Raw genomic sequence first — 8,260 nt, forward strand, 5'->3', positions numbered from 1 at the left:
ACCTAGTGGGAGTCCTGCAAAATGTCATCAATCAAACTGCATACCGGTTTCCTTCATTGGTTCAACCTTGCTTTCTTACCGGTCACATGCTTACCGGTTGGCAACAACACACTGCCAACACATCACTCACTGGTTGACATCCCATACTTACAGTTGACAATCTATACCGGTTGACATGAATGACAACACAATCCGATTGACATCTGTAGTCACATAAATCTCTCCACTTAATTAAATGACTATTTAGTATTTATTTGATTATTTAACCATTAATCAATAATTAATTAAATTAATATTTAATTAATTCATCTTAACCCTCTTCTCCTATTAATTAAATAAATTATTCAATTTATTTGAATTAATTCACTTAACCAAATTCAGACCATTAATTAAATAAATAAATCATATTTGTTTAATTAAATCTTCTCTCACATTTAAATAAATTAATATTTACTTAAAACCCCCAAAATCCCATATCTCACATTTAAATAAATTAACATTTATTTAAATCACCTTTATCCTCCACCCACTTGCATTTTCCTACAAATGCAAGTTGCACAACTATTTTAAATAAATTATTTATTTAAAATCCTATTTATCCTCACCCACTTGAAACCTTTAATGGTTTCCCTTAAACTCTTCAATCTTAATGGCTTCCCTTAAAGTCTTCTTAAGACTTTAATGGTTTCCCTTAAAGTCTTCAAACTTAATGGCTTCCTTCTAGAGTCTTCTTAAGCCTTTAAAGGTTTCCCTTAAAGTCTTCAAACTTAATGGCTTCCTTCTAGAGTCTTCTTAAGCCTTTAAAGGTTCCCCTTAAAGTCTTCAAGCATTTAATGCTTTATCTTCCTTTTTCTCATTTAAATAAATTAATATTTATTTGAAATTCAAATTACACCATTTAATTGAAATGAATGATTTTATTTTAATTGAAAATCCCAAAATTCCTCCCACTTGCATTCTCCTACAAAATCCACTTGCATGCCTAAATCCCTTCTAGATTCTTCTAACTCCTTCTAATTAGCCTAATCCTATCCTAATCATTGTCACATTCCTAAATAAAAGGAAGTCAATTCTCAAAAAACTCCAAAGTCTTCAATAACCATTAAAGGCTTTTATGTCTTCAAATGGTTAACCTCTAAAGTCTTCCAAACCATTAAAGGCTCTTACATAACCATTCATGGTTAACTCACCTTTTACCTTTGGTTAGAGACTTTCCTCTAACTTAACCATCCTTTTGACTCATGAGTCTCTTCAAAGCATTTATTTCTTTGACTAAGGTAACCATTTAACCCTTGCACATTCATTTATCCCTTGGATAAAAGGAATATCCATTAACCTAACCCTAACCCAACCCCCTAGGGTAACCATCATGTCCCCTCAAGCATTCAATGCTCCTTATCTCTCCTCTCAAGCCTCCTCATGGTGACACTTGTCAACATGGGATTGGGTTGAAAGTCTCATATGGATTGAATATCTTTCAATCCTAACCCTTGTTAAGATTGCTCAATCTTAATCCTTCATTTCCCCATTTCTTCTATAAATAGAACCCTTCTCCTCAAGCAGAGAAGGAAGCATTAGAGTATTTCTGTTATACTGGTATTAGCATAGAGCTTTTTCATAGCATCACTATCTACACTTTCATAGCATTTGCTTATCATATGCAACCATCTTGAATCTCCATATGGCATCCATGGCTAGTGCTAAAAGCTGAGAGCTACACTCATGTGGAACTTGGAGAGGAGAGGAACAAGGGAGGAGCAACTATGAGCATCTTGATTAGCATTTGGAGGAGTATAGTTTATCTATTCTATGTGTGTATGCTTTCTATTTCATGCTTAATATCTCTCTTGATATGCCTGTTTAGGATAATCTTTTGTTGCTAACACTAACGTTTGTTTCTTGTGCTCTTGTGTGTGTTGTCATCAAACAAATTTTCTAATCCTTTTTGCAGAGTATCAACATCAATGACAACACAATGCCAACAATCTTCCCCTTTGGAATTGATGTCAACACATGTAATATCCGGTATACTACAAATTTTCTCTCGCTCTTTGACAACAATGATAAAGAGAACTAACATAACTGGTGCAGGAGCACCTAGTTGAGTAAAACTCTCATTTTTGAGTATTTTATGTTTCCATGTTTGTAATGTCTTGTTTCAAGTTGATAATGTTGTTTTAGGTTGTTTTGTGTCATGTTTAGTGGTTTTGATCTCATTTTGGGCTCAAGAGATCAAGTTTTGCCTTTCAGGCTTTGAGTTGACAATTTTTGGCAAAAATGTGCAAAATTGCCAAAAAGGTCTTCTAATGACTTCAAAAGCATTGAAACATATTTTTTAGTTTTTTTTAAGCATGTCTAAGTTGTTTAGACAAGTTGACAAGGTTAGGTTGTCAAAAATGCCTCATTGAGCAAGAAAAGTTGTCATTTGGCTTGAAAAGTTGTCAAAGTTGTCATTTTTGGGTTTTTCTTGCAAAATGTAGTTGTGAAAGCTTGAAGTCCATACTGGGCTTGATAACTACTTTGTCACACTATAAAAATACCTTCCTTTTCCTTGGACAAGGTTGGAAAATGTAATGACAAAGATTTGGTAATGAGAAAAGAACAAAAATATGGTTTTTACCTTGTTTTTCCTTCCTTTTGAATAACAGTCCGTACTGTAGCTGTGCAAATCTGTACTGTAGCTTCTTGGAATTGGAAATGTTGATATTCTAAAGCTTCCCATATAATTGTTTCATTGGTTTTTCATTTTCAAGGTGGTTATGTAAAATAGTTTCCTTTTTGTGTAGTTGTTGTCCTGACAAGGATTTTGGGGTTCTAAAATGCATCAACTTGGTTGATCTAGGTCTGGGATCCCTCCAATGGATTTTTCCAAGTTGATTTGTTTGTATATAGTGTTCTTATATTTCATTTTGTGCCAGAGAAGTATTTTGAAGATGCATTTGAGTGGGAACTAGGCAAGTTGGAGCAACTCGGCTAGTTCATGGTTAAAACTCAAAATTTGCACCCAAAAATAATGGGAATGAGCAAAAAGAGTGTGGCAGAGGTATGGTTATGTTCCCAAGGGAGTTGCGAGTTGCCTTGGTGTATTTGAGCAATTTTCAAACAAAACAATGAGTTCACTAATTTTTATGAATTGTTTTGGTGTTGAATGTACCAAGTCTTTCAAGCACCCTTCAAGTTTTGGAAACTCTTCAAAAGCATGGCTACAAAGTCATTTATGAATGTTTGATGTTGTCACACTCATGAAGTGTTTGGTGAGAAGTATTGATCCTTCAAAATGCTATCCTAATAGTGAATTGACTGTGACAGGGTATATGACAATCCTAATTCTTGTTTTTTCAGTTGTATGCCACTTGTTTGGTTTAATGCTTGTAGGGCAATAACAGAGGAAGGCATTGTTTGGTGTGGCAGAAGTCCTAAGGTAGTTTGAAGGTTTGGTTTGTGGAGTTGGGAAGTATTTTCTATGTTCTTTGGCCTAAACCCTACCAGACCCTACATTTATGCCTATAATGGTGGACAGCAGCAAAATAACCCTGTCAAGGACCTAAACTACAAAAATCCTTTAGCTTTGGCATTTGTATGGACATCCAAATCGACTCCCAAGGTGGAAGAGACCATCGTTGAGTAGAACAAGCAAAATTTGGCCAATTAGGCCTCCACGGGCTAGTAGCCCTTTTGACTGCATAACACACACATTTCATGAACCCGATTTCAAGAAGGACTTGGGGACCCTTGGAACTTTGGGAGAACAATCTAAAACAGTGAAACTGATGGCAAATAGGTCCTTGGATAGTGTGTAGCCCTTTTTGAGGTTTTCACCCTTGGTTGTCTAGTTGAGTAAGCCAAGGCTATGGGCCTTAAACTAAATTGTGAGCATCAAACCTTGAACAAAAATTTGCTGCCCCCACACGTCCATGTTGGAAGTCTCCTAGATGCACTCTGAAATAGTGTGTTGAATGCCAAAAGAGCAGGGTTTGAGAATGAGTAGTTGGGTGGAGTGAGTAATTTGAGTAGATTGAGCATGGGTGTGAGCCATCACCTAAAAGGGAGTTTATTACGCAAGTGAACCATGAAGTACTTGGCACTATAACCACAAGACTGATTGTTTAAATACATACAATAGAATCAACAAGTTTTTGGGTAACAAATTGAACAACTTGAACAAATTGGCCTTTTTGAGCACTTTCTTAGCAATCGCACTATCATAGTGGTATTAGAGCCAACAAAAGATTCAGGAGGAAAGAAACATTAGGCAAACATGGTGACCAATGCAGAATTGGCCAAGAAGGTTGAAGACCAAAAAGAGGAAAATAGGGCACTCAGAGAAAGATTAGATCAACTAGCAATGAAACTAGCTGAAGTAGAAGTCAAAACTGAAGAAGTCCATGATAAGGTTGGAGATCAGGGAAAAATGATGGCAATAGAGGATGAGGTCCCCATGCCTGACCTTGTTATTGAGAAAGAACCATTCTTGAAAGCCTTAAGAGCTATGAGTGGTAAAACCTTAGAGGGAGTGGCTCTTTTTAGTGGGAAGATGGATCCAGACGCCCTTATAGAGTGGATTGAAGGGCTAGAAAACCATTTTGAATGTGATGGAGTGACTGAAGCACAAAAGGTTAAGGTGGAAAAATCAAACCTGAGAGGGGTAGCTTTAACTTGGTGGAAGTTCATCCAAGAGGAAAGGGTGAAAGGAGGTAAGCAACCACTAGCCACCTGGAAAGCAATGGTAGCCAAAATCAAAGAAACATACCTTTCTGAAGACTATGAAATACAACTTCACAGGAAAAGACAAAATTTGAGACAAAAAGACCTAGATGTCAGTAGCTACACCGAGGAGTTTCAAAAATTGTGCATGAGATCCAGAGTAGTAGAGGATGAGAGTATAAAAGTGGCAAGGTACTTGAATGGATTAAGGTGGAACATCTAGGAAGAGATGAGCTTGTTATGCCCATAAATAGTACACAAGTGCTATGAATTGGCACTTAAGGTGGAAGAGAAAGGTAGAAGAAATCAAGAACAAAACAATAGAGGAAGAGGTAGGGGAAGAGATGGTAGAGGCCATAGAGGCAATTTTGGGGGAAGGAGCATAGATCAATGATCCCAGGGAGAGTCTAAACTTCTAGAGCAAAGTGGGGATTCTCAGAGAAAACCCAACTATAGGGCTAGGGGATCAAGAAACCCGAGTAGAGGTAGATCTAATGAACCAGGGAGAGGGTCCTACTTCTCAACCATGAAGTGCTATAACTATCAAAATTTGTGCCACCCTGCCTATAGATGCCCAGAGAAGCCTAGTTCATCCTATGGTGGTAAAAAGAGGGTAAACTATGTTCAGGAAGATGGAGGTAATACTAGAACTTCACCATTGAACAACCTAGTTTCAGAAGATGGTGAGAGTTTAATGGTCAAGAGAGTGTTAATGAAGAAGCCACATAGTACAGAGCCCTCACAAAGAAGAGCATTGTTCAGAATTAAGTGTAAAATCATGGGAAAGGTGTGTAAGGTGATCATAGATTTAGGGTCCACAGATAACATCATATTAGAGGAAGTAGTAAGCAAATTGAAAGTACCTAGGATACAACACAAGGAGCCATACAAAGTCACATGGTTGAATAAGGTGTTGGCATTATGTGAACCGGTATAAGGACATAATGATATTGTATGTTGTCATTGATGTCAATATGTGATATGAAGTAAACCAGCATATGTGATGAACATGGTGGTGATGAACATGTAAAACAAGCTAAGGAAGAAAGCCTGAGAGGGAAGTTTTAAGATATGCAGATGGTTGAAGGTGAGACCATTCAGCAGTATGGAATAAGAATCAAAATAGTTGTTGGAGAAATCAAGAGTGCAGGTGGTAAAATAGAAGATTCCACTGTGGTAAGCAAAGTCCTGAGATCCCTGTTGCCGGTCTATGCAATAAGGGTTGCTGCTATCCAGGAGCTGAGATCAATAGACAAGTCTAAGGTATCCTTGGACTCCATCATAGCCAAGTTAACAACCTATGAGCTAAATAGTTTTGATGGTAGTGTTCAAAAGACTGAATCAGCATTCAAAGCCTCTGCTATACCATCCAGAAAAGGAAAAGAAGCTAGCACTACTGGGGAACCTAGTCAGAGCAGAGAAATGAATGATGAGGAGATTCTGATGGCATTTGAAGCTCTCCTTGCCAGGAAGCTTCCTAAAGGAACCAATAAATACAAAGGTAAGCTACCTTTGAAATGATTTTCTTGTAACCAGATAGGACATATTGCTATAAACTGTCCTAATGGCAATAACAAGGACAAACCAGAAAGGTTCAGGAAATTCAAAGGAGGAAACCGGAGAAACTGTTTTGTGGCAGTTGATGAAGGTGTCACAGATGAGGAATCAGAAGATGAAGAGAATGAAGATATTGTGTTTGTTGCTGTAAAGGAAGATGTGGTAGACAAGAAGGCTCTTGTCTCTTGGTTTGATAATTCCAATGAGTGGGTCATTGACATTGACTATTCTCACCATATGACAGGTGACCGGAGCAAGTTTCTATCCTTGGAGGAGTATGATGGTGGTGTGGTTCACTTTGGAAATGATGCACCATGCATGGTCAAAGGCAGAGGGTCCATCTCTCTAAATGGAAAGAGAAATGCTGACAATGTGTACTGGGTTGATGGTCTCAGACACAACCTTCTGAGTGTTGCCCAACTAAATGACAGCGGCCTCAGTCTGGAATTCAAGAATGGAGTTTGCAGAATCAAAGGAAAAGATGGTAAATTGGTGGCCATCGGCATGCAGACCAAAGGTAACCTATTTCATCTGAATGCAAATATAAGTACATGTCTTATGGCTAAACTTGATGATAGCTAAATATGGCATAGGAGACTCTATCATGTAAACTTTGATAACATTGTGAAGGCTAGTAAGATCAAAGCAGTTAGAGGGTTGCCGATGCTAAGCAAACTGGATAATACCTTGTCCAGAGAGTGTCAATTGGGGAAAATGTCTTCCTCAACCTTTAAAGGTAAATCTTTCACTGCTGACAACTTGCTTGATCTTGTGCATACTGATTTGTGTGGTCTTATGAAAACTAGAAGTGTGCAGGGTGATAGGTACTTCATGATTCTCACTAATGACTGCTCAAGAATGATGTGGGTCACATTCTTGAAAGACAAGTTTGAAGCCTTTGTGAAATTCAAGGCTTTTAGAGCATTAGTGGAGAAGGAAAGCGGTAAAAGAATCAAGTGTCTCAGAATCGATCAAGAAGTGGAATTCACTTCCGGTGAATTCAACAAGTACTGTGAAGAATTTGGCATCAAAAGGCAACTGTTTGCCCCCCAGACTCCATAGTAGAATGGCCTAGCAGAGAGGAATAACCGGACTATGGTTGAAGCAGCTAGAACCATGTTGATTCAAGGAAAGGTAGCTCACACCTTTTGGAGAGAAGCGGTGAGCACTGCAGTCTACACTATGATCTGGGTACTCATCAAGAAAGGTAAGGACAAAACTCCTTATGAGTATTGGACCGGTAAGACACCTATGGTTAGATACTTTAGGGGTATTTGGTAGCAAATGTTACATCAAGAGGAGTGAACATTAGGGCAAATTAGAAGCTAAATGTGATGAGGGAATATTCCTAGGATATTCCACCAAGAGTAAAGCTTTCAAGTGTTACAACAATAGGACTCAGAGAATTATGGAAAGTATCAATGCAAGAATTGATGAATCCTCTGAGAAAACTGAGGAAACCAACAGTGAGCAAGCTGTGAATGAACTAGTTGCAACCTTCTGGGAACCGGTTGTCAGTCAACCAAGTACCAATAATAGTGTTCCTGAACTAGTGAATGCTGATACTGATGAAGATGAGGATGAAGAGGAAAAGAAAGAAGAACTAGTTAAGACCATTCCTCGGTATGTCAAGTTGAATCATGATCCTAAGCAGATCATAGGAGATAAGGATGCTGGAATCCTTACAAGGAGAAAGATTAGAGAAAACTCATGTATGATCTCTGAATTTGAGCCTAAATCATTCAAAGAGGCTCATAAAGATGAAGACCAGATCAAGGCAATGGAGGAGGAACTTGACCAGATAGTGAAAAATGGTACATGGTCCTTGGTACCCAGAAAAGAGCATAAAAATGTCATTGGCACCAAATGGGTGTTTAGAAACAAGCTGAATGAGGATGGCACAGTGATTAGGAATAAAGCCAGATTGGTGTGCAAAGGATATGCTCAGGAAGAAGGAGAAGACTATGGAGAAACCTTTGCTCCTGTAGCCAGATTGGAA

Source organism: Cryptomeria japonica, chromosome 3, assembly GCF_030272615.1.
Source record: "Cryptomeria japonica chromosome 3, Sugi_1.0, whole genome shotgun sequence".
NCBI classification, from domain to species: Eukaryota; Viridiplantae; Streptophyta; class Pinopsida; order Cupressales; family Cupressaceae; genus Cryptomeria; species Cryptomeria japonica.